This window comes from Rattus norvegicus, chromosome 17, assembly GCF_036323735.1.
Source record: "Rattus norvegicus strain BN/NHsdMcwi chromosome 17, GRCr8, whole genome shotgun sequence".
NCBI classification, from domain to species: Eukaryota; Metazoa; Chordata; class Mammalia; order Rodentia; family Muridae; genus Rattus; species Rattus norvegicus.
The window spans coordinates 84,072,472-84,096,407 of NC_086035.1; the positions used below are offsets into that span (position 1 = coordinate 84,072,472).

General features: G+C 39.9%; 1 protein-coding gene across 4 annotated transcripts in view; it reads left to right on the top strand.

Moving 5' to 3' along the window:
- Positions 1–5,321: 5,321 nt before the first annotated feature.
- Positions 5,322–23,936, top strand: part of Plxdc2 (plexin domain containing 2) — a 425,039-nt gene continuing 406,424 nt past the window's right edge. For 2 of the 4 annotated variants that reach the window (XM_039095938.2, XM_039095937.2), the window contains exons 1-2: positions 5,322–5,592; positions 22,543–22,604. The gene's annotated coding sequence lies outside the window, so the exon portion shown is untranslated. The remainder of the gene's footprint in view (positions 5,593–22,542; positions 22,605–23,936) is intronic. The other 2 variants (XM_063276640.1, XM_039095939.2) reach the window with 1 other exon arrangement.

Here is a 23,936-nt window from a genome sequence, read left to right on the forward strand (position 1 = left end):
TTGTTGAGAAAAACCCTAAAAGTATCAGTACAGGGAGAATTCAGATATCTCTTAACTCTGTCATTTCTAGTTTGGGTTGTGGGCCATCGGCAGCCTGACCAACTCAAGCTCATCGAGTGCTGCAGATTCGAACTTTCTGCCCCATCACTGCTAGGCTTCTTCAAGGGTTAATCCTTTGGCTTTATTATTCCTTTCCTAGCTTTCTCCTTTCTTTCTTCCTTCATTTCTTTACTTTTTATTTATCTCATCACTGTTGTTTATGTCATGATTCCCCATTTGTAGACTGTGATCAACCACATTTGCTGAAGTCTGATGATATGGTGGCTCCCACGGTGCTAAGAGGCACAGCAAACACAAACAGGCCTTGTCCTTGTCGCTCTTCCTGCATGTATGACTACTTGAGAATGACTACTTGAGTATTTAAGTTTGCTTGGGTTTTCGTTTGTTTGTTTGTTTATTTTTTGTTTTTGTTTTTGTTTTTGAGATGGACCCTTACTCTGTATTTCAGGCTAGGTTTCCACTTGGGATCTCCCCAGCTTAGATCCCCAAGAACTTGGATTTATATGTGTCTCTCAGTTTACCTGGTTCAAATTATCCTGATCCTTGTCCTAAGGTGTCTAGAAGAGACATATACTTTGTAGATGTGTGTGTGTGTGTGTCTGTGTGTGTCTGTGTGTGTGTGCTTGTGCTTGTGTGTGTATATATGAAGATATAACCAATAACGCAGAGCATAACCCAGAATAAATGAACAAGCAGAGCGAAACATTAGCCTCCTTAGGTTTCAAAATCATTGTAATCTTGATAAGTTGTACTTAAAGGAACCCCAGATGGCCTCCAGAGATTGCAGCAAGGAGACAAAAGTAGGCAGTCATGTGTCTATCTACCATGGAAGCTTAATTTTCATAAACTATACATCAGTGTCCTTAGGCCACCTTGAGAACTCTGAATGCAGTCATTCAGTCAGAAGGTATGCTTGCTACGCTGTCCCATAGAGGAGCCGCTCCCACCTGAAGAAGCTCCGTTACTCTCCTGTCACCACTTATTTGCAACATTGTTTCAAAATTGTTTCAACTTTATTCCATTTTGTCCTCATGACTTTAGGAAGAATACAGAAGCCGAGAAACAAAACCTGCCATTCTGTTGTCTAGAAGACTGCTGTGAGTTTTGAAAACACATTTACGTTAAAAAAGGAAAACTCACATCTTAATCAGACCCCTTTCAGAGTTAGACAGGCTTATATTTGGTGCTAAATTAAAACAAACAAACAAAAGCACTTTTTAAGCACAGGCATGGAACATTGGAATTCTGTCATTGGGACTGACAAAACAAAGCTTTCTTTTTTAGAACTTCTCTAAGAAAAAGGGGAAATGTATTTGGCTACTGCGTACGTGGCTTTTACAAACGTCTTTATAAATAGGTTAAGTATGAGAGTAAGCTCGCCCAATGAGAGTCTCTGGTCATTTTTGACAAAAATTCCTCCTCTTTTCTCCTTTGTTTTATCTTCACTCTTGTGTTTTTTCTCTGCTATCGATTTGGCCTGCTAGTGCCACCTAGGGGTACCTTCGGGCACTGCACCCCTCAGGATAGACTCTAAAGAAATGGCTTTTACTTCCCCCACAAATTTTGATGTTCAGGGTATAAAGAGTATATTTTTCCTGCACCAACTATTCAAGTTTCCTGAGACTTCTAGAAACTTTGTTAATTTTATAAATTGTTGGCTTCACAAAATAGTACGGTGAAGTGTGGGGGGGGGCGATTAAAATTTGGCTCTCATTGATCAACCTTGAGCAAGTTGCTTATTCCCTTGGGAAGTAGGCCTCCACGTTTACAAAGTGTGTGCTGGCGGGTGGCTGCTCAAGATCACTGGGAGGATTGGGAACACATCTGTCATGTGCTAGATAAGTTTCGCTATATAAAATACAGTCTATAGGAAGCATCTGGTCTACACTAGATAAGAGATGGGCTTATCATGAGTATTGCTGTGGTGCTAATTAAAATTATATGATGTCACACTGAACTAAGCTGTTGTCTTTAAAACAGAAAAGACAATTAAATGCTATCTAAAATTCTCCTTTCGAAAACTTTAAAAATTAAAGGCAAACTTAATTACCCTTCCATGTATCTCTTGGATCTTTAAGGAAATATTGACAAACTTACATTCCGTCGTGGCAGCAGTTACAGATGCTGAGATAGTCAAGACTGTGGGACTTAGCTGTGGAAGAGGAGGAGCTTTTCCTTAAAAGCTTGGCAGTAAGCAAGATATTTGTATATTTCTTCTAGTATAGCAATTCCAACATAGTACTGAAAATCATAGATCCTTGTCCATAATAAGGGGTAAACCACGGAAAGAATACAATTCAAATGTTTTCATTTGAAACATAAGCTTCAATGAATGTCTATTTCTTTTTCCTTTCAACAATGTAAAACCTGAAAATACCCAGGGGCACACAAGGGGCAGCCACAGAAGCACACAAGGGTCAATAGCTATGTCAAGAATATGACTCTTTTGACTTCTTTCTGTTTCATTTTTTAAAGTATATTTTCCGTCATCCTCTCCTAATTGCTTCATCCCTCTCTGACTCAGACAGTGACTTCTCTTCCTTTAACACCTCAAAAATGCTTCTTCTTTCCCTCCCCATCGTGCATCTCTTCATTCGAACCTGTCTGCGAGGCTCTCCTGAGCTCTGGCAGCAACATTATCGAACAGATAAAACATGAGTCTGAAGATCAACTCGCAGAGGGACCCTCTTTGTTTTTGAAGGGCACACAGCACAAACCCCGATGGATGCTGGAAACTGTAGACAGCATTGAACGCTGTGTGTGTGTGTGTGTGTGTGTGTGTGTGTGTGTGTTCATGCATGTGCAAGAGTGTGTCTATGTGTGTACTCTGTTTTTACAAATGCATACATGTAATAAAGTTTAATGCTGAATTAGGTACAGCAGTAAAACGGAACTATAAATAGAGTATGACAGTCTACTCTAACAGAAGTTCTTATTTTTCCCTCTCTCTCAAACATCTCCTTACACAGTAGAGCCTTTTTCAACTTCTGTCAACTGTGGTGAGCTGAGGCCATAGAAAGCCAATATAGGATGTGGAACTAGTATGTGGGCACGAGAACAGCTAGGGTATTGGAAACAATGGTTACATAATTCATTCCTAGACCTTCTTGCATAGAGACCATAGGCTGAGTCTCCAGGAGTGGGTGATAAGGAGCAAAGATGCTTAAGGGATGGGTTGTGCATTTCCAGTGAAAAAATAAAATAAAAACATGAATGAGTTCCAAGACACGGAAAAAAATACCAGATTTTTCAGAAGATGAGTAAGTTGTTGCCATTCATGACTGTAGAGGAAAAGCTGAGGTAGGAGCGGGAGGTGCTTTGAGTGGCACTCAAAGGACAGAATGAGGGACAGAAACATATTAAAGGGGGCAAGTTGTTGAGGGAAGTGCTTCAATAAGCTTGCAGATGCAAGTGTGCAATTTGATGAGACAAAGCTCATACCTGGTTGAAGCTGAGGAGAGGGCGGGTACAAAGGCAGGGGCTATTATATTTAAGAAAAAAAATGTGTGCCACAAAGAAGAAACTTAAGAGTTTATACTAAGACAATAGGAGAAGATGCCGTGAGAGCAAGATCCATACCCATGGGGAGTCCAAAATGCAAATCATTCCCATCAGAAGTGATACAGGCTTCATGAAACACAATGCAGAAGGGTCTTCTGCTGGGAAACAAACATCTAGGGACATTTTCCCCCCATACCCTGAAACCATCAAAGAAGACATTGCAGCTGCAGCTTCGGTAGGAAGCAGTCAAACTCCATATCACGTTCATAGCAGAACCTGCCAATGTCTTCAGTGTACACACGGATGGTTCTGGTTTTGCAGGCATGGGCACTGCTGAAGTTTGGTCACAGAGGCTTGCCTTAAGGTTCCAGAAAGCCGTGCGCGTAACAGGCCTGGGTTCTCAAAGGGAGAAACTGAAAGTCAGCTATGCAGCAACTAAATCGCAGCAAAGACACTAGAATGATGGAAATGCCACAACCACGAGGGACCAAGAAGCAGGCATGGAGAAAACCTGGAAGGAAACAGCTGCCTTAGGCTGTCGGCCTACAGGTGATACCATGACAACTTCCAGATCCCAGATACAGAACTGCAGGATTTGGTATCTGCTCTACTGGATTTCAGTTTTGCTTTGATCTGAAGTTTGCTATATCCCCCTGCTTCCCTACTGGGATAGGAGCGTAATCTCTGTGGCCATGGAAATTGGAAAGAGGCAACTTACTTGTTTACTATGTTCTGGACATTCAGAACTAAGAAAGCGCTTAAGTCTTGGAAAAGACTTTGTGCTCTTAAAGAGTGTTGAAATTGTTAAATCTATGGATACTTTTGAAATTAGTGCATTTGGCATGATGGGAAGGCAATAATTCCAGGGAGGCCAGGAGATAGATTTTCTGGTCAAAGAAAATGATTAGGTGTCAAAATGACAAGCGTTGTTGTACTTGTGATGGGGACATTTGAGCGTTAACTTAAATGCAATAGGATAAAGCTAGATAAACCTAGAGGTGTGGAGAGCTGGCAGTTATGAACACTGGCTGCTCTTCCAGAGAACCTAGGTTCAGTTTTCAGCACCCACATGGCTGCTAACAATCTGTCCGTCACTCCAGGGATTCAGAGGATCCAACACCCTCTTCAGGCCTCCGTGGACACTGTACACAAGCGGTCCAGAGCTAAACACGCATATGCGTAAAATAAAAATAAGTACATCTTTTTGAAAAGATAAATCTAGGCCATTGGTTTTTCACACCTTTGGGTGAGCCTGTGCTAGCATTTAGGTACACAGGGAAGACCCACTGTGAATGGGGAAAAAAAGCTATTGACTAATCCCAGTCCCATTTCTCTGCCACATGGCAGATCAGTGCTCCTTAGCAAACCATTCCTGCTTCAATTCCTTTCTTAATCCTGGTGTGGGCTAAATAGACCCCTTCCCTTACACTTACTTTTTTGGGGAGAGGGGGTCAGGTTTTAGGTCGTTGAGAAGATGAGGGAATAAAACCCAATATAATGAATGTCATGAAAGATTTGCATTCTCCAAATGTTTGATTAGAGTTTGTCAAAAAAAAAAAGAAAAGAAAAGAAAAAAAAGAAAAAAAGAGGTTGTTACATAAAATGAAAGGGGAAATTCTCTTCTAAGACCGAAACCACCATCGTGCAGGCACTTCTTCTAAATTGGAATATTCTGTCCTTGAAAGTCTCTGCATGTAAACAAAAGTCACAAGTTCAGGGAAGCTGAAACTCTCTGGACTCCCGAGGCCTCTCTCCACAGTCAGAAAAGCAGTAAATACCTGCAGGGAACACGAGACTCTGACTGACCAAGGTGCCTGAGGATGTTTCTGTTGAACTGCCTGAAAAAATGGCCAGAGCACCGGTCTGACAGCTGTGTGAGTTGCTACTTAAGCCAGGGTGGGCTTTGAAGCTGCTTTCCTGTGGTCAGGCCTGTCTTTTATGCCTTTAATGACCTCCAGTAATGTCACCAGATCACCAAGATAGGGCTTTTTGGAATCACTACTTTGTTCTGTCCTTGATTGTCTAACTGGGGTGAGTATAGTATTTCCTTAATTTTGATTTCTAGTCAATTTGCAAACTGTTATTAACTTAGCTGAAGTTGTCATGCAATGTCAGGATGCTTATATGCAAAGTCTCAGGTTTAATCCTTAATATCACACACATACACACACACAGAGAGAGAGAGAGAGAGAGAGAGAGAGAGAGAGAGAGCAAGAGAGAGAGAGAATTTGTGCATATACGTGTGTGTACACATATACATATATGCATACATACATTCATAATGGTCTTTGGTAAGCTGATGTAAAAGTACATATGTGTGTGTGTGCATACATACGTAGGTACCTATGTATACATATGTACATATATAGTGTTCTCACAATGTCATCAATGTATTAATTACAGAAGAAAAAAGTCAAACAGTAAACTAGAACATTGAATGATGGATTTCCCAGTCTTTGCTAATCCATCCACTTGGTTCTGAAACTACACATGCTCTCTGGTTCCATAGAATGTCCAGAATCTTACCACATTAATGTGTCTTCTAATACTTACGCACATGCGGACCACAGAAGGGAGCCGAGAGATTTCCACTGACTGGAATGAGACTTTTGCCTCTTATAGCATCATTTGACAGCTTGCTGTGCCACTATGCTCAGTCTCCTGGCTAAGGTGTCAATCATCCTCTCTTCAATGCTATTCCAAATAGAATACCACGGAACTGTGATGTTTATAATTTATGAGTTTGATGTAGCTAATGTTAATCACTGAAGGAAGGCAGAATTCAATGTAGTTCTTAAGATTTTGAAAAAGGGTTGGGCAAAGCCCCTTAGTCATCAAAAACACTTAGAGCAGCATTAAAAGCAAGGTTTCTTTTCCTTAACCATTGGGCTCATCGTTGTATGCAATGACTGTTTTCTAGTGTACATAAAGAAAAAAATAAAGAAGTAAAAGTAGGCAGTTATTCCCATGCTGATAAGAGTTTTCCCAAAGGGTCTTTCTAGGAATGTGCCCTTTAACTGCCTTCATGTCAGATTTCCTGAGTAGATCAAGACCCTTAGAAGATATACACATAAAAGCCAACTCTCACTCGATAAGCAGAGAAAGAAAAATTAATTAAGCAGATAAGCTTTATATGACATTTATATTATTTGCATCCTGTTGCAAACAACATATTAATAAGCAATGGATACTCTGTAGATAAAGCTCTTGATTCTAATAATAATCACCAGGACCTTTTCTTAGAAATGGTTGATTCCTACGCTTCCTAAATTTCCATAAGCAGATTTTGAGCACAGGTCGTGGCAAGGGCGCATCATTGTAGCAATAGGCGTGGCAGCGAAGCAGCAACTCCTCCCTTATTACATTGTAAACTGGACAGCCTGGCTGAATACGATCCTGTGTCCAAAGTAAAGAAGAGAATGAAAAAAGCAGATATTGGGATGATACCCAACAAAATGGCAGAGGAATGTGCGGATGGAGTACACACCTTAGAGAAATCACCCAAAAACCACGTCAGCAATTCATGGCACACACACTGAAGAGTCTACTTTGGACAGAATTTTACATCCATATATTTTTAAGAAATAACAGTCATCAAGGCAGTTAGAAGAGTAGTCACCAGACTCATCTCTGTGGGTGGCTGCGCCACTACAATGAGCGAGTGTGTGATGGAGAGGTGGGACAGCAGAACAGAACAGTGTGGGCACTGTGAGGACAGGCGTAACCAGAGACAAGACTGCTGACAGGTGTGAGGGAGGGTTGAGGTCTACGTGGAACGTGCTGTAACCACGTGCTTTTCCACTCGCTCCTCAGTTTCCCAAATAACAACTTGGAGGCTTATTATTGTTTAAAGAATGTCCTAGGTCAGAAGCTTTGGTCTGTTACCCAACTAGGTCATAACTTATATTAACCTGCTTATACTGTTCTATGTCTGCCAGATGGCTAGTTAGCACTGCTCAGTTTCATACATCCAACTTCCTCTGAGTCTGGACGGAAGTCTTTTCTTTTGTCTATTTCCCTGTGAGATGTTCTACCTTCTACTTTACTGTTTTGTATAGATCATCGCCCTTTTATTGACAGGTGATGCTGCCACATAGTACGTAAGAGATTGTCACTACCCCTACCCCTTTCAGTCCAATAAAAGGCTCCTTCTCTAACATCAATGAACTATGTAAAGTAAGAACAATTATGAAAACCAGCCGGTAAGAATTACATCCACAATGTCCAGTCCATATGCATTTGGCAACTTTGGAGAAAGTAGTCTATTGTCTATCCTATCTTGGCGAGTTCAAAGTTCTGTGACTAAATCATTTTCTATCATCACTTGCATTACCAACCACGCAACATCTTCATGGCCCTTCAAAACATTTTTTTTCCGGAGCTGGGGACCGAACCCAGGGCCTTGCGCTTCCTAGGCAAGCGCTCTACCACTGAGCTAAATCCCCAACCCCAAAACATTTTCTTAAATCCTAAATAACTGAAGCGTAATTGCGAGACTATGACCATCTGGTCTTCCACTTCATCAGAGACCCGAGATGGATAAATGTTACCCAAGTAAATAAGGAGTATAGAGCAAGCAACTTTCAAAATTATGGAAATTATAGAGGTTGCTGACTGCCTGGACAGTCACCTGAGATTTCTCTGTCATTGGAACATCATCTTCAGCCTTCTGGCTCAGTATGTCTGACAGACTTTTTACAAAGCAGGGATTATGAAGGACAAGCAGTTGACTTCCTTCTATACCATTTGACCAGTTTGGACAGCATACCCTCGGCAGTTGAAGTAAGTGCCCAGTGATTAGCTTGCCACATTTGAAGCAAACTCCACATGGACATGTTCATCATCTCTGAAGTAGAATAGGGCTGATGCCAAGAGCAGATGTGTCTCACTGTATTGTAAGGCCTCATGTTAATAAAACATCTTTAAATAGCATATTCTGAATATCTCTGTAGTGTTTGAAGACCGTCTGTCTATCTATAATAATCTGAGCCTGTTTCTAGGTATTTACTCTCTGTTGAACCTAGAAAAAAATATTTCTCTAATTAAGAAAACCAGTACCTAACAGGACCGTAAATCTGATTGATTGTCTATTAACTTGAGTTTCGAAATTAACCTAGAAAGTTTGCAATAGGGGCTTTCAAGGCCTAGAACTTCACATTACACAGGCACGCTACCTTAAACAAGAGTTGAAACATATACACAATATGTTATTAAAAATGACATTAAATTTGTATCAAATATACAGAATTCCATACCAGTGTGAAAATATTTGGCTTGTTAACATTCTTTAGCCTCAAAGTAGGTTCAACAATCTACCCTTTAAACTTAACACTTCTATGTCCCCACTTTTTTCTTTTCTTCCTTTCCCCCCCTCTTCTTCCTTCCCCTACCATTAGATGGGAGAGAAAATAATAGAGGACAAGGGGAAAAAAGAAAAATCTCTGTATTTAATCTTTTATACTTTTTCCCTCCCTGACAAGACCATTAACAACTTGTAAAAAGCCCCTGTAAAATGTCATCCCTCATGCAACAAGCAACCAAAAGCCATCTACCTGACCTCTTGGGAATGGGGTGTCATTTTCTAAAATGACTTCCTGCTGTCTTCAATGACATCTCTTTTGAGGGTCCATAGAAAATCAGTTTACGGCCAAGTTCTAGGAAAGCTGGGTGTATCAGTCTCTGTGTGATGGGAAAATGAAGGGCTTAACTGAAGTCCTGGCTGGACCAGTTTGCAAGGCTGAACTAACTGAGCTAACCATTTTTTTTTTTGGTTCTTTTTTTCAGAGCTAGGGACCGAACTCAGGGCCTTGCGCAAGCACTAGCACTAGGCAAGCACTCTACCACTGAGCTAAATCCCCAACCCCCTGAGCTAACCATTTTAAAGTTGTTGTGGATGCCGATTTTTGAGGAACCACCATTTGAGGCTGTCTGTAAGGCTGGGGCACCTGGGCTACTTCATTGGTGTCTGGTCCTTTTGGTTTGGAACATATAAACTTTCAAAGGTAATAAACATAGGTGTCTACATTAACACATGTATGGAATGCAGAGCGCGAAATTCAGCTAAAGATAATTATGTTCAAGCAGGAAAGAGGCATTTCTCATTGTAAGTGTTTGGACTGTCTCACCAAACTCTAGTATAAATTTTCATCCATGCCATTTGAAAGGATGGCACAATACGTCTTGTGGTCTCTGGCGCTAACACAATTTATTGGCTATGCCTAGTTGAAGTCCTGGCTGGAGGCATTTTTATGTCTCAGCCAGTCTCAGACCTGTTCTCATCTAGAGGGACCAGCATATACTTCACCTGTTTTCTTCTTCTTGGCTTTTTCCAAGGTCTGTAGCCTAGCTCTTCAGGAGGTCTCTCCCAGTCAGATTTGATGGGATGTATAGCTTTTATTCTCCAGTTGAAACACACACAAAACCTCTTCTCCAACATAACACATTTCCTGATTTCCGTTCTGAAATTAAGATGTATAGGTTGATCTAAGTCAGCAGTCATTTCTTAAATCCAGTGCTCTCCAGCAGCTGTGTTATCTGTCTTGTTGACACTTTAAAAATTTAAAGTCAAACAGCATTATTTAATCTACCTCTAGGAGATCTTATATCCCCCTTCTGTTCCATGAGCACTTTCTTCAGAAATATAGTTAGATCTTTTTACAGTTGTTTGCCCAATAAGATTGTAAGATATATTTGTAACATGTTTTATGCTGTAATATCTAACAATTGGTATATTCTTATACTGGATACATGTGTTGGAACATCATTAGCTTCAATCTGTAAAGCCACTGCTAGGATAGCCATCCTCTCTAACACATGTACAATCTCAGATTTATCCTTTTCAGAATTCAAGGGGAAAGCCCATTAGAATTCTGAATATGTATCAATAGTCTGATGAATCAAGATGTGTTGTATCTTAATTCCTCAAACTCTACAAAATGAAACAATCTATCTATGACATTGTTCCAGGATAGAATTATTGAATAGACTTGATTCTTAGTATTCTTAATTCAGTACACTGCATCTCTCTGGGTTGCCATTCCAAATCTTCAAACCTTTGTGGATTTTTCTCTTCTGGAACTTCTTGTTCTGTAGTTTTGTTGTAGGTTCCTGACTGTATTCTTCTTGAGTTTCTTTATTCTGATTTAAAGAATCCTCTAATCTCTGTTTTATGGCCTCTAATCTGGCATTTACTTATTTAGTCTTCTCCTCCTTTGCTTTATTTTCATTAAAGGGTATATAAAATTGTAATTATTGTTGAACATATAATTATTTACATGTTGTTCATCTGAACAAATTTATATAGGGTTCAAGAGCCCTCTTGTATAGTGTTTTCCATTTTCAACACAGAAAGTATTTTTCTTTTTAAATCTCTTACCTTAAGGTCTTCCCAAGTATCTTACTAAGACTGTTGACTTTTCAGCTTTTCCCACCATCGTGCGTGTTTACAGCTTGTGTCTGCCGCGTCTCTCTGCTGCTCAGCTTGCACATTGCGCAGGCAGCGGGCTCCTGGCTCTGCGCCCCTCCGGCAGGTCCCTTTCTCCAATCTGGGCAGTTGCAGGTTTCTTCTGCATGGACCTAAGTTTGGCTGCAGTTTTCCCACGGGCCACCTAGCTCTCTCTAGCATGCTCTCTGACCTTTTACTTGACCATGTCATACTTGCGACAAGCCTCAGCTTCTATGCCTTGAAGCTCCAGTAGAAGAGATGGCTTTTCTACTCAGCAGGGGCTTTTTAAAACAGAGTCACCTTCTGCACTGCCTCTGTGTGGTTTCCCTGCTTCTTCTCCAGGCTTTGACTAGAAAGCTGCCTTCCACCCAGGAGTTCTCCCGCTCTAATCCTGGATTCTTTGAGCCCAAACATTGGCTACCGTTTGTAACCCTCATGCTTTTCCATCTGCCCCACAGTTCGCGAATAAAGACTGGGAGGCTTATTATTTATTCAAAACAATAGGCCATAGCTTTGACTTGTTCCCTGACTGTCTGATAACTTATATTAGCCTGTTTATATTATCCCGTATGCCACATGGCTAGTTATCTGTTCCTCATCAGGAAGTCAGTTCCTTCCTGGGACGTCCAGGTCATGATAAGGAATCTTTTCCCGGGTCTGACTATTTCCCAGAGTTCCTATCTCTCTGCCGAATGTCTCACCTTCTAATCTATCATTTTCTATAGACTTATTGTGATGGCAGGCGATGCTTCTACACGGTACACAAGGAATTATTCCTATAATGTGTCATTGCCCAGTGGAGTCATTGGAGTGGTTAACACTGACTCAGACTCAGCCCCCTGAGTGTGGCTCTGGCCAATGACGGGGGCTCAATATGGGGAATGGTTCACTTTCTGGATGGTCCTTGAAGGACCTCCATGGGCCAAGATGCTACCAGTGGCCATGTAGGTTTTCGCGGTCCATTATGTTGTCCCAAGCCATGATGAAGCCTGAGATCTATGTGAATGGACTCAGTCTGTCCTACTGACTGCAACCATGGTGATGTCCTCAGGCTTTGTGGCCTGGTGTCTGGTGTACATGTGTGTGTGTGTGTGTGTGTGTGTGTGTGTGTGTGTGTGTGTGTGTGTGTGTGTGCATGTATATACAGCATGTGTAGACACCTAAGGCTAACACTGAGGTCTATGAGTGGGTCAGGGGTTCTGATACTGTGGGGTTTAGGGGTAGCAGATTGACGTCTGTGGCCTGTGTTACTACCCAAGGCCATGTGGATATCCATGGTTGGTACTGCCACCTGAAGCTTCGTTGACTAAGGGCTTTGCTGCAGGCCAGGAGCCATGTTGGTATGAGTGGTCTGTGCAGTCACTTGGAGACCATGTTGGTGATTTTGGCCCATTCCGCCACTGGAGGCCATATGCATGGGAGGGCCTTCTTGGCACCCTGAGTCCAGGGTGATGTCCAGATCCATGTTATACTGAGGGTCAAGTCTGGGTCCAAGGTTCCACTGCAGCAGGAGCCTGTGGTATTGGAGGAAACCATTTGCAAGACATTTATCTGTGCTCTTGCTGACTGGAAAGAAAGCTACTCTTGCAGTGATATTGTTGGCTACAGATACACAATTGAGAAAGAGGGACATGAAAGTCTTCTATGAAAACCCCTACCACCCTTCCACCTCCCAAAAGTAGTTACAGCCTAAACAGAAACTCTTAAAAACTGTGCTAATGATCCTGAAGTGTTGCTCGCCAGAATCCATGACTTCTATGACTTGTTTCTTCTTTGTTCATTTGCTGTTTTCTTGGGAGTTGTTGCTGTTGTGAGGGGAGGTCACAAAGGTAGAGGCAGACACTGAAGGACTGGGAAGTGTGATCTAGATGTATGATGTGAAATTCCCAAAGGAATCAATTATGTGAGAAATAAAACAAATAAAAGATTAAACTATTAGTCTCGAGGAAAATCGCGTTTTAGAAGAGTGTCTTTTCTCTGAAGTCACTGTAGGCAAGTATGTCTTTATGGACCTCTTGTGGAATACGAGGTGATCTAAACCTGAAGAGAGAGCATAACTTCTCCCCCCTTTATTGTAGGCATTGATGCTGTTTCATTTGCAGTGCCCTAATTCAAGCACTACATCTATTAAATTAATCTCAAGTTATCAGTGAGGTGGTACCCAGGAATCGGGGCAGAATGCAGGGACTGTAAGGATAGTGATGGCATGTAGAGAAAGCAAGACTTATTCCAATTTACTTCTCACCCAGTATTCTCTTCTATCTCCATTGATTAATGCTTTCCTTGAAGAAACGACGGCAGTATAATGAATGAATGAATAAAGCATGTAGTATACAAATAAGTGAAGTCTTTGGAGAAAATGAAAAAACTGGGTTAGAAGGATTCAAGGCAAGGAAATGTTGGAGTAGCTGGGGTTTTTACATGGAACATAAAGAGCAGGTATCCGAGAGCTGATGCATAAGCAACGGTTTCAAGAAAAGGGACAAGAACTGGGTGAGTACCAAGGAAATTAAATTCCACATAGAGGAACCTTCAAAGGCTAAGATCCTGAGTTTATGACAAGAGAAGTGTGTGGAGAAGCAAACAGCAAAGGACCGGGTAGGGGTTGGGGGCCTGGGGCAGGGCAGAAAGGAAGAAGATTGCTTAAAAGGTAGCATTGAGGGGAAAGAACGTAAGGCCTAGGGGACTTCCCATTGTTGGAGCTGTACTCTCTGAGAGATGGGGAGACGGCAGAGTATGTTGAGCAGAAGATGGCATATGGTTTGGTGTGTATGTGACGGGTCTCTCTGGTGGCTCTGTGGATAATAGCTGGTGGCAGAGCTGGAGCAGGCTGTGAAGACCTTTGGAAAATAAGACAACAAGAAGAGATGAGGCCACGTCAGACAGAAGTGCGAAGTAGAAGACAGAAGTGGAAGCAGAGTGTCTGGGGCCTAAAATTAGTCTGGCTGAGCAAAGCTGTGCTATTAGCTGCTCTGGGATCCTGGGAGGAAGCATGTTGCCCCATTACTGGCTGTCTGCTTCCTCAGTCATTTCTTGGGTGACCCCAACCTCTCAGTCTTTGTCAGTCTCTTGCTAACACCAACTCCTTCTTCTAACGGCCACTGTGATTACCTGCGTCCACCCAAATAATCCAGACGATCATCCCATCTTAACATACTTAAAATAATCACATCTATGTAAGGACTTCAGCTATTAATCTAATAAAATTATTTGAGGAACTGTTAATTAGCTTATCATATCAATGAAATAACCAAGAACATTGGAATGTCCGAGTGGTTAAGAAAAGGCTAGTAGTATGAATTTGTCTATAATGATCAAAGCCCTAGTTAACTCTTGTTACCACAGACTTGCGTTCCGTGAAACAGAGTAAGGGCAATGTTGTAATGGAAGTTAGAGATGTCTGTGTCCTAGTTTTCACAATGCATCCTTAAGCTTACTTCAGAGATGAGTGTGAAAACTCTCCAGTATTCACTAATGTTCAAACTCCTTTCACACGCACCATATGCTGACCTTTCCAGCCACTTTCATTGCTGAGTACTCGATCAGTGGCTGCATAGGCTTCCTTTCCTATTCTTAAAATTGGAGACATACAGCTAAGGTAATAAATAACAGGTTCTTGGTGACAATAACACCTTTGTCGTCAAAATAGGAACTTTCATCGAAACATCATAGGCACAGTGATAGAAAGCACAGGAGTGAAAGGCAGAGCAGAATAGGGAACTAACCTGAGGTAGCTTTTAGAGTCGCATTTACTTTTGCTCTGCTGATTTTGCCCAACATTTGTAGTGTTAAAATAGAGCCCAAAACATAAGACCCTCAATTATGCACTTATAAGCCATTTCTAATTTAGTCAGTGTTCCCAAATTAGGCAGATTGACCTGTGACCTGAACTGCAAGGAAAGGCAATCAAAAAGGACATTGTTTTCCTCACTGTAACCCTTCTGTGTGACTGGAGGGTGATGGCTGATACTTCACAATGTGCCTTCAGAATAGTTCCCTTTGTCAAGCTGAGTCACAGTTTGGGCAAACACAACTCAACCATGTGCCAGAGGATTCCTTCCTGTTGTACAGCTCAAGACGGAGGACACAACTTAATCTCCAAACAAAAATGGCTCAAAATAAGATTCGCAAAGTGTATAATGTTCAAGTAGATTTATCTTACACCTCATGCCTATGACGCTTTCGGGTTTTATCCAGACAATTGTTTTGATTGATTGGGAAGAACAATTTTTTTGGCCTTGTTAATCTAAATGTTTTAATGGTAAGATGCAACAAATTGTTACTATATGAATCGTATATTTATATGTGTTTTATATTAATTCATATATTATTTTAAATAAACCAATAGCAAGGGTAAAATCACTATAATTTATGTAACATATGCTTTGTAATAGTTACTGCAAAATATTTTAAGTAAACAAATCTACAGCAAGGCTAAACATGAGCATTTGTGGAAATAAGACATTTATTTTATTTCTTGCAGTGCACTGGGAATGTAATTACAGTATTTTCTTAGATAAAGCTGTGAACAATGTGCTAATTACTTGCTATAATTAAAAGTTAAGCCAAAATGGTTAATAATGCATATCTGTGTGCATATTTTATCTTTCTATATAGTATATGTAAGAAACAGTGAGAATGTATCTAAATTAAAAAGCTATTATTATTTTCCTATGGTAAAAATACTACTCTCTTTAAAGTAATAAAACTACATAAGTAATGTGTAGCTGTATATAATAATTTTACTGTTTTTTACTTATAAACACAATAGAGTTTTTTTTAAAGTTCCCACAAGCACCTCAAAAGCCTCTGTGAGAAAGAATAATGTTTTTAATCCAAAGAGATCTGAGAACAGAAATTCAGTGTACAAATATACTGGGGAGGAGCTATTTAAGGAGAAGGGCTGGTCCCAACTCAGCTATTACTTTTGATACTCCAAACAGTAACACCTCCTCATGTAAGTGGATCTAATCTCAGAGGAATGTGCTTTGTATTGACTTTTTAATTTATGCTCTTTTCTTGGTAATCCAAATTACACCTGGCAAAGACACAGCCATATGAGGGCTGCTACCATAATACTGCGAAACAGTACTAATTTGCAAGGTAGATTTTCATTTAAGCTTATTCATTAGCCTTCATTATTAACAATTGAGAGATAGTTTTCAAAAGTATAGTATTTTCACACATGCATGATACCCAGGTTTGGCCTCAGGATAACTTGCATCACGTAATCTCCTAAAAGTGCTTGTTAGAAAATTGGTTTCCCACATTCCACCCCAACTCAGCATCACTGATGCAGAATCCCAAGGCAGGGTGTGGTGCAGAACTTTGTGTATGAAACAAGTTTAGCTGGTGAGACTGGTAGAGAAATTTCAGGAGAGTTCTACAGGAGAGGGCTAATGCCAGTGTTCTGTGTTTTGCTCTATCAAGGTTTTTAAAGAAGAGAACAATCTGGGAACAGATGAGTTGGAGAGGGAGAAGGAGAAGGAATGGAAGGGGGAGATGGAGATGGAGACAAAGGGAGGGCAAGGGAGGGGGAGGGAAGGGAGGAGAAAAGGGGAGGGAGAGGGAAGGGAGGAGGAAAGGGGAGGGGGAGGGAAGGGAGGAGGAAAGGGGAGGGGGGAAGGGAGGAGGAAAGGGGAGGGGGAGGGAAGGGAGGAGAAAAGGGGAGGGGGGAAGGGAGGAGAAAAGGGGAGTGGGAGGGAAGGGAGGAGGAAAGGGGAGGGGGAGGGAAGGGAGGAGAAAAGGGGAGGGGGGAAGGGAGGAGAAAAGGGGAGGGGGAGGGAAGGGAGGAGGAAAGGGGAGGGGGAGGGAAGGGAGGAGGAAAGGGGAGGGGGAGGGAAGGGAGGAGGAAAGGGGAGGGGGAGGGAAGGGAGGAGGAAAGGGGAGGGGGAGGGAAGGGAGGAGAAAAGGGGAGGGGGAGGGAAGGGAGGAGGAAAGGGGAGGGGGAGGGAAGGGAGGAGGAAAGGGGAGGGGGAGGGAAGGGAGGAGGAAAGGGGAGGGGGAGGGAAAGGGGGTGGGGAGGGGGAGGAGAGTTATAGACAGGAGTGAACTGCCTTGTGAGTACTGGGAATAATAGCCCTAACTTCTGTAAGTGTGCTCTTAACCACAGAATCATCTTCTCTCTATGTAGCTGCTTCTTTTCCAAACTAACATTTGACAATGCACAGAACCCAAAATGCTAGTAATTACTATTATTCCTTACGTACTAGAACTTAGACCAATTCTCTGTCTGACACCAAGACATTCAAAGTGTCTTAGAAGCTAACAGCTGAATGGCAGTCAGCGACAGATGAATAATTACACAAACTTTCTTGTCTTCCTTTGATCAATATGAAAGTATTTATAATTTTCCTAAAGATTCTGAATACCCACTCACCAAGGTGTGCCAAGTTCACGATATTCCATTTATTTATTTGTTTTCTGTATTCTTGACATCTAAGGACATTTTTATTATAGTCTGATTGTTTCTATTTTAAAAATATTTTTCCAAACACAAAATTATAAAAGAAAATATTCTACCTATATACCCTATTTTTCCTCGAATCATCTAAGCCTTACAAGACATAAAAGTAAATCCTGTTGAGGGTCACGTTTATATAAAATGGTAGGTTCAGAATAATAATGTAGATGTCGATTCCAGTTGTCACCACTGATCATGGTCCTGATTGTAGGATGTGTAAAATGGAGTGAAGTCCTGTAATGTTAGTCCAGAACGTCACTTACAAAAGAGACAGCAATCATTATGGACTTGTTCCTCTGGCCATACTTTCATCATATTTGATCTGTGTATTTCCGTATCTGCAATTATGTTTCGAAGCTGTCTCCAGAAACTCTATATACTTTTTCACACATAAGCTGCACATAATAATCCATAGCTTGTACAGTTAGCAGGGGTCTAATCTAAGACCTTCCTTTCTTAATCTACCGAAGTCTCCTGGTGCTTAAGTATAAAACCATATAGTATTTACATAAGGCCTACATACATCTTCATATCTAATTTAAATCAACTGGAGTTGATTTATATCTAATATGAATATTATGTGTCTGTTACACTGTACTTCTTCAAGAATAATGTAAAGAAAACCTGTCCATGTTAAGTACAGACACAAATGTTTCTTTTTAGGAGGACATTCTGTTGGTTGAAATCATTAATGCAGCATATTGAATGTAAACATCTATATCCAGAATGTATCCCACTGACATAGTTTCTCAGAGACCTTGGGAGGTTTCAGAATGCGTCACCTGGGTTCCCATGCTCCCATGAACAGTCCCTGACATTCTCAAGCATGAAGTTCCTTAAGCACGAAGCTCAGGACCTCCTGCCATCACCTTCAGTCTCTGTGGGTAGATGCTAAAGTTATTGCCAGCCATGTCCTCTCTGCCCTTGTACAAGTTGTCTTGATAGGCCCTTGGTATCATTTAGCCTTCCATATCACATTCAAACGTTGTTTCTCAAGTCTCATAAAATGTATTTCTCTAACTTCGGTGAGGCATCAAAAGCAACAGGCTACCTTTTCAGGTGAATATTAAATGCAGGACATGAAATGCAAGCTTTATAATCAAGTAAATGCAAAGCACTTGGAAACATGTACTCGTGGTACAAAATCCGGTGGTTTAGAGTGACGGTTATATGACAGATATATGACAGATTAGGGTCAACACTTGCTACATGGGGGAGCCTTATTTAATTGAAGATACTGAGTACACATAAATATGCAAGTTTCAGGAATCCAGGTGATACTTCTTGTAAAAAGGATAGCAAAAGCATAAAAAACAAGAACTGATAAAATGTATGAAATGTAGTTAGAGGGCTGAATTTTAAAAAGTTGCTGGGCTGCTCCAAACATTTACACCAGGAAGAGAAAACAGCACGTAACTGTAGTGAGTGCTGCTATTCCAAACCAACATGGGGTTGGGAGGGACCTCCCTACATCGATGGCTGATTCAATTAAGACAACAAGAATTACATCAGAAACCGAGAACACATCCAGGTAGTAACATATGTCACACTACATCCTTAGCATGGACAAATGGGCATCTGATTCTTTAATAATAGATGGAATGTCCGGCATGTTAAAAGATGAGCAGCCCTTTTCACTAATGCGCAGAAGACATATTTATTAACAGTGCATCAGCCGTCATTGAAACTGTTAGACGCTGAAAGAGATTCTTAACCTTTCATTCTCCCGTTTGTACACCATTTGCACTGCAATGCATTTCATGTATGTCCCAGGATAACCTAGCTGAAATTCTTTTCTTCTTTAGAAGATTTTCCTCTTCTTCTTTCTGAATTTTGACAAATAGTTTGCATTTCATCGAATCAGACATGATTAAATAATACTTAAGTTCCACCAAAAACAAACAAACAAACGAATGAATGAAAAAAGGAGAAAAATTCTAGAACTTTGGACAGAAGTGTGGAGTACCAATCCTTGGTAAGCTCAATAGGACTCGGTAGACTCTGTGTGTCATTTTTTTCACCCTGTGTTATTCTGAGATCAATATATTATTGGCCTTCGTAGTTGCTTTTCCATTGCTGTTTAAGCACACCGTGATCAGGACAGGTTCTCAAAGAAAGCACGTGATTAAGAGCTTGCTTACAGTTCCAGAGGCTGCTTCCGTGACCATGACTATGAGGAAGGAGCACAGCAGCAGGCAGGCAGGCACGGCCCTGCAGTAGCAGCAGCAGCAACAACTGAGAGCTTGCATGTTACTCACAAGCTGGAGGCAGAGAGAGGGGGCAGGAGAGAAGGGAAGGAAAAAGAGAGAAAGAGAAAGAGGGGCTTTTGAAACCTCAAAGCACATTTCCAGTGACACACTTCTTCCCACAAGGCCATGCCCCTAATCCTTCACATGGTTCCACAGACTGGGGACTGAGTATTCAAGTACATGAGCCATGAGGTGTATCCTCATCTCATTAAACCAACATAGGGCCTCTCCCTCCCTCCCTCCCTCCTTTCCTCCTTCCTTCCTTCCTCCCTCCCTCCCTTCCCCCTCTCTGAAATGTCCTTTATTCTCTTCTGGTTTTTGCTAAGTATTGAGATGTTGTAAGGTGTTCCTTCCATTTATGATACTAAATATGTATCCGTTTCTTTTGCTAATACTTCTCCTGACGTAAGTATAATTTTATTAGTTTTCATGAACAACACCAACAACAAAACCTATCTCAGCACCCTAACAACTAACTCTGGTGTTAGCAAGCCTCATAACATATATCATGGCACATTTGCATGGAAATGTTCTGAGATAATAATGTAAAAAGTCAACTTTCAGAACCACGGCTTTGAATCTTCTCTTGAGAGATTCACTTTTTCTCCATGTCTTGGGCAGGTGGTGAAAGGAAGTCTTGCTCAAGATTTGCCTGCGCCATCTCCATCAATTATACCTGAAAGATACTTGTGACTTTTACACTGAAACAGGAAGAGATCTAGTAGATGACTTCAAGCTTATGCTGTATATACTAATCTGCTAATTCTTTTTCTGGTAGAATAGAGCTTCTCTAATATATATGTCACAGGGCAAGAAGAAACAGACATTTTTAGGATTAGAGATAATTAACTCAGACCTTCAAATTACCAGTTAATATGGTCCCTTTCTGAGTTTATCCTGCCAGGATGATCAAATCAGACCCATGAGGACATCTGAGCTGACTGTCAGTGACTCTAGTGTCCCCATCTTTACATGGGTAGGTAGAAACTTGCTGTGGTGATCAAGTTTCTGTTGTTTGCATGTGTGGCTTGAGTTTTTACCACACCCTTCTTGTCTTCTCAAGCCTTTTGCATCACGCTAGGCAAACAATCCTGTCTCTCCCACACACTTATTTTAATTATCCTTATTCCCAGTGAGGGTTGCAATTCAATTCTTAATAGAGCTTGCCACAGTTGGGATAACTCAATAACATGTTATAAAACCTAAGTGATACATAGTTATAATTGTGTCGATAGCAAATTACCTCTTTAGAGGTAAAATATTGATATTAATTCAAATGTGTGATAATTTATTACATCATTAGCAATGAAAATGAAAATGGGTATTTGATTTTTAGACTTTTATTTTTTATTGCTGTTTTTCTGTTTTGTTTTAAGCGTAACAGTACTTAAGCAATACAAGATAAATTTTAGGAGAAAATAGTTTTACATTTAAAATTTTTAAAGAAAAAGTGAATGCCTAAGTTAAAATAAATAGTGAAAACAAATTACCAAGATTTTAAAGGCCACTGAACTTCTCTCTCAAATTACGATTAGTTGGTTGCAAAATTTGAGCAAAAAAGGCTATGTTACCAAATATTGTTTAAGATTTTTGATATTTATTTAAATATTAATCCTGAGAGTCATTTAAAAAATTGTACTTTTCTTAAACTGCAAATAGTAGTGTATTGCTATATATATATAAAAGGTGAAAAACTCAGTCTCAACTACGTAAAAACGCTAATGTGATAGTATAATACATTCATGTATTCTGAGATGTATATGTATGTTTTGGTTTTATATACTGGAGTAATTTTCCATTTTCCCATTTCATTTCTTACTACACCAATGATGCGTTATTTAGTTTGTTGAAGTAGTCTCAGGAAAGGAGATTAGACAAACATCTGTGGCTTTATGATTAACAATATATATTATAAAACAATATATAAATCATATATAATATTGTCCAGTCTAAAACAATGGAAGAAATTAAAAATTGAAGGTATCAACCAGTCAGTAAAGTGCTTACCTCACAGGCATGAGGACCTGAGTTTGGATCCCCAGTAAACATGTAAAAATCTCAGCACAGGGGTGTGTGCTTATAATCCCAGTACTAAGGAAGCAGGAGGAACCCTGGAGCCACTAGTCTTATTGACTCAGTTTGCTCCATGTTCGGTGAAAGACTCTGTCTCATAATAATAATATCGTGAGTGACTGTGGAAAGTATGTGACATTGATCTACTCTCTAGCATGTACACATACACACACACACACACACACACACACACATGTATGACATTCTGCTAAATGCTACAATATGAGTGTCACCAAAACCATTATACTAAAAATGTGGATTCCAAAGGACAAGTATTATACAATTCTGCTTACTTTGGGCCTGTACAACAACAGTCAGCTACACAAAAAGGGAAAAATTGAATATATACTGAGGTGATGACGAATGTCCAGTAAGTAGGTTTAACGCTGAGATAAGAAAAATGTCATGCATAGAAAGGACAGTGTCAGTTGTGTGATGACAGCATTACTCTTAAGGCCACTAAATTACATCCTTAAAACTGGCTAGGATAGTTAATTTTATGATGTGTTATCTTTTACCACATACACACACATACAAAAAAGCAAGAAATAGAAAACTTTAACACTCTTGACCCCTTTGGAATCTGTAATGGTTTAGTTGTACAATATCTCTTGATGGCCTCATGTGCTAAAGGCTTCCTTCACCGAGAGTGATGTCACTTTTGGAAGTATTAGAGATACTAGGGGATGGAGTCTTCTTGGAGGAAGTAAGTTTCACATGGGACATCGTTCTATCTCATTCTCTGATTCCAGGCTGATGTGAGTTACTCCAGTCTTCTCTGCTATCATGATATCATTCTGCTTTCCCATGGCCGGTAAGTACCAGGCCTGACTGAATATACATACATTTGTTATAGCAAGGGAAATAATGATTAACATGAGATACTGAGGTTGTGGCAATCAGGAACACAGTGAAATTCAACTAAAAAGGAATATGAAGAACTAGTGAACAAGCTAAGGTCAAATAAGGTCATCATTACCATACCTTTTATATAATAAAATTAATCACTTCAATAAATCATATTTTATGACTGTATGTGAATGCATGTGTAAAAATTGTTTAAGGCAATTCTGCTGCCACATATAAATATTTAAAATGACCTGATATGATCTCTATCCATTTACTTATTGAAAATGCTGATTAATAACATTTTACTCTTTTATGCTGATTAATAATTTTCATGATTTAAAATGACACTTTCTTCACAGATCAAGTTATAAAATTAAGTTATTGAATTTAAGTTAACTTATTTGCTAGGATGTATAAGAACATACAGGGTCAGCATCTATTGTGCACCTCATTTTTATTTTACAAGTTAAAAGGTAATAATTACCTATTTAAAAGTCTGCAAAAGGGTGCTGAATAGTATCTCACATCAGTATTCGTTGATGGCTTTAGAATGTGTAAATATATAATTAGTGTTAAAAGCAGCATTATGTAGCAGAAGTATAATAATATAAAATTTTTTACAACACTAAATTTAGTTTGGTTTAATTCAAATTACATCATTAAAAACTACAATTAATTGTAATATTACTTAAAGGACCACCAGGAAAGAAGCTTTATATGTAAAGTAAAAGAACTAATGAAGAATAAATTGATTATTTGGAAAGTTACATGTTCCAACAAAAGGAAAACGATGTAGGAACAATAAGACCTACTGAACACAATTGTAAAACTGTAGATGTTGAGTCCTCCCTTATAAATAATTACATGTATATGGATTAAACTCCAATTAAAGAACAGTTATTATCTTTAATAAATTTTTCTAAGATAATATAGAAAAAAGAGACAAAAGTCAGATTCAGAGATACAAATTCTCAGAATTTGTATCTTATCCTTTAAAGGTTAAGGATGGGAAAAGACACATCTTCTAAATGGTGGCTGAGAGACCAGGAAAGGCATTGTTTACAAAATATATGATCCAAAATCTGACGGCTTTGACGAGGTGAGAACCCAATTGAAAAATAGTAGTTAGAGATTCTGATATCTCATATTCAAGAGTAGATAGAAGATGTAATATAGAAATCTTTCACAAAAAGAAAACTGAGAATATAGCTTCGTGGTAGAGCATTTGCCTCACGTGCACAAGGTTCTAGAGTCAACACCAAGAAAAGCAACAAAATGATGAAACAATCACATGCAA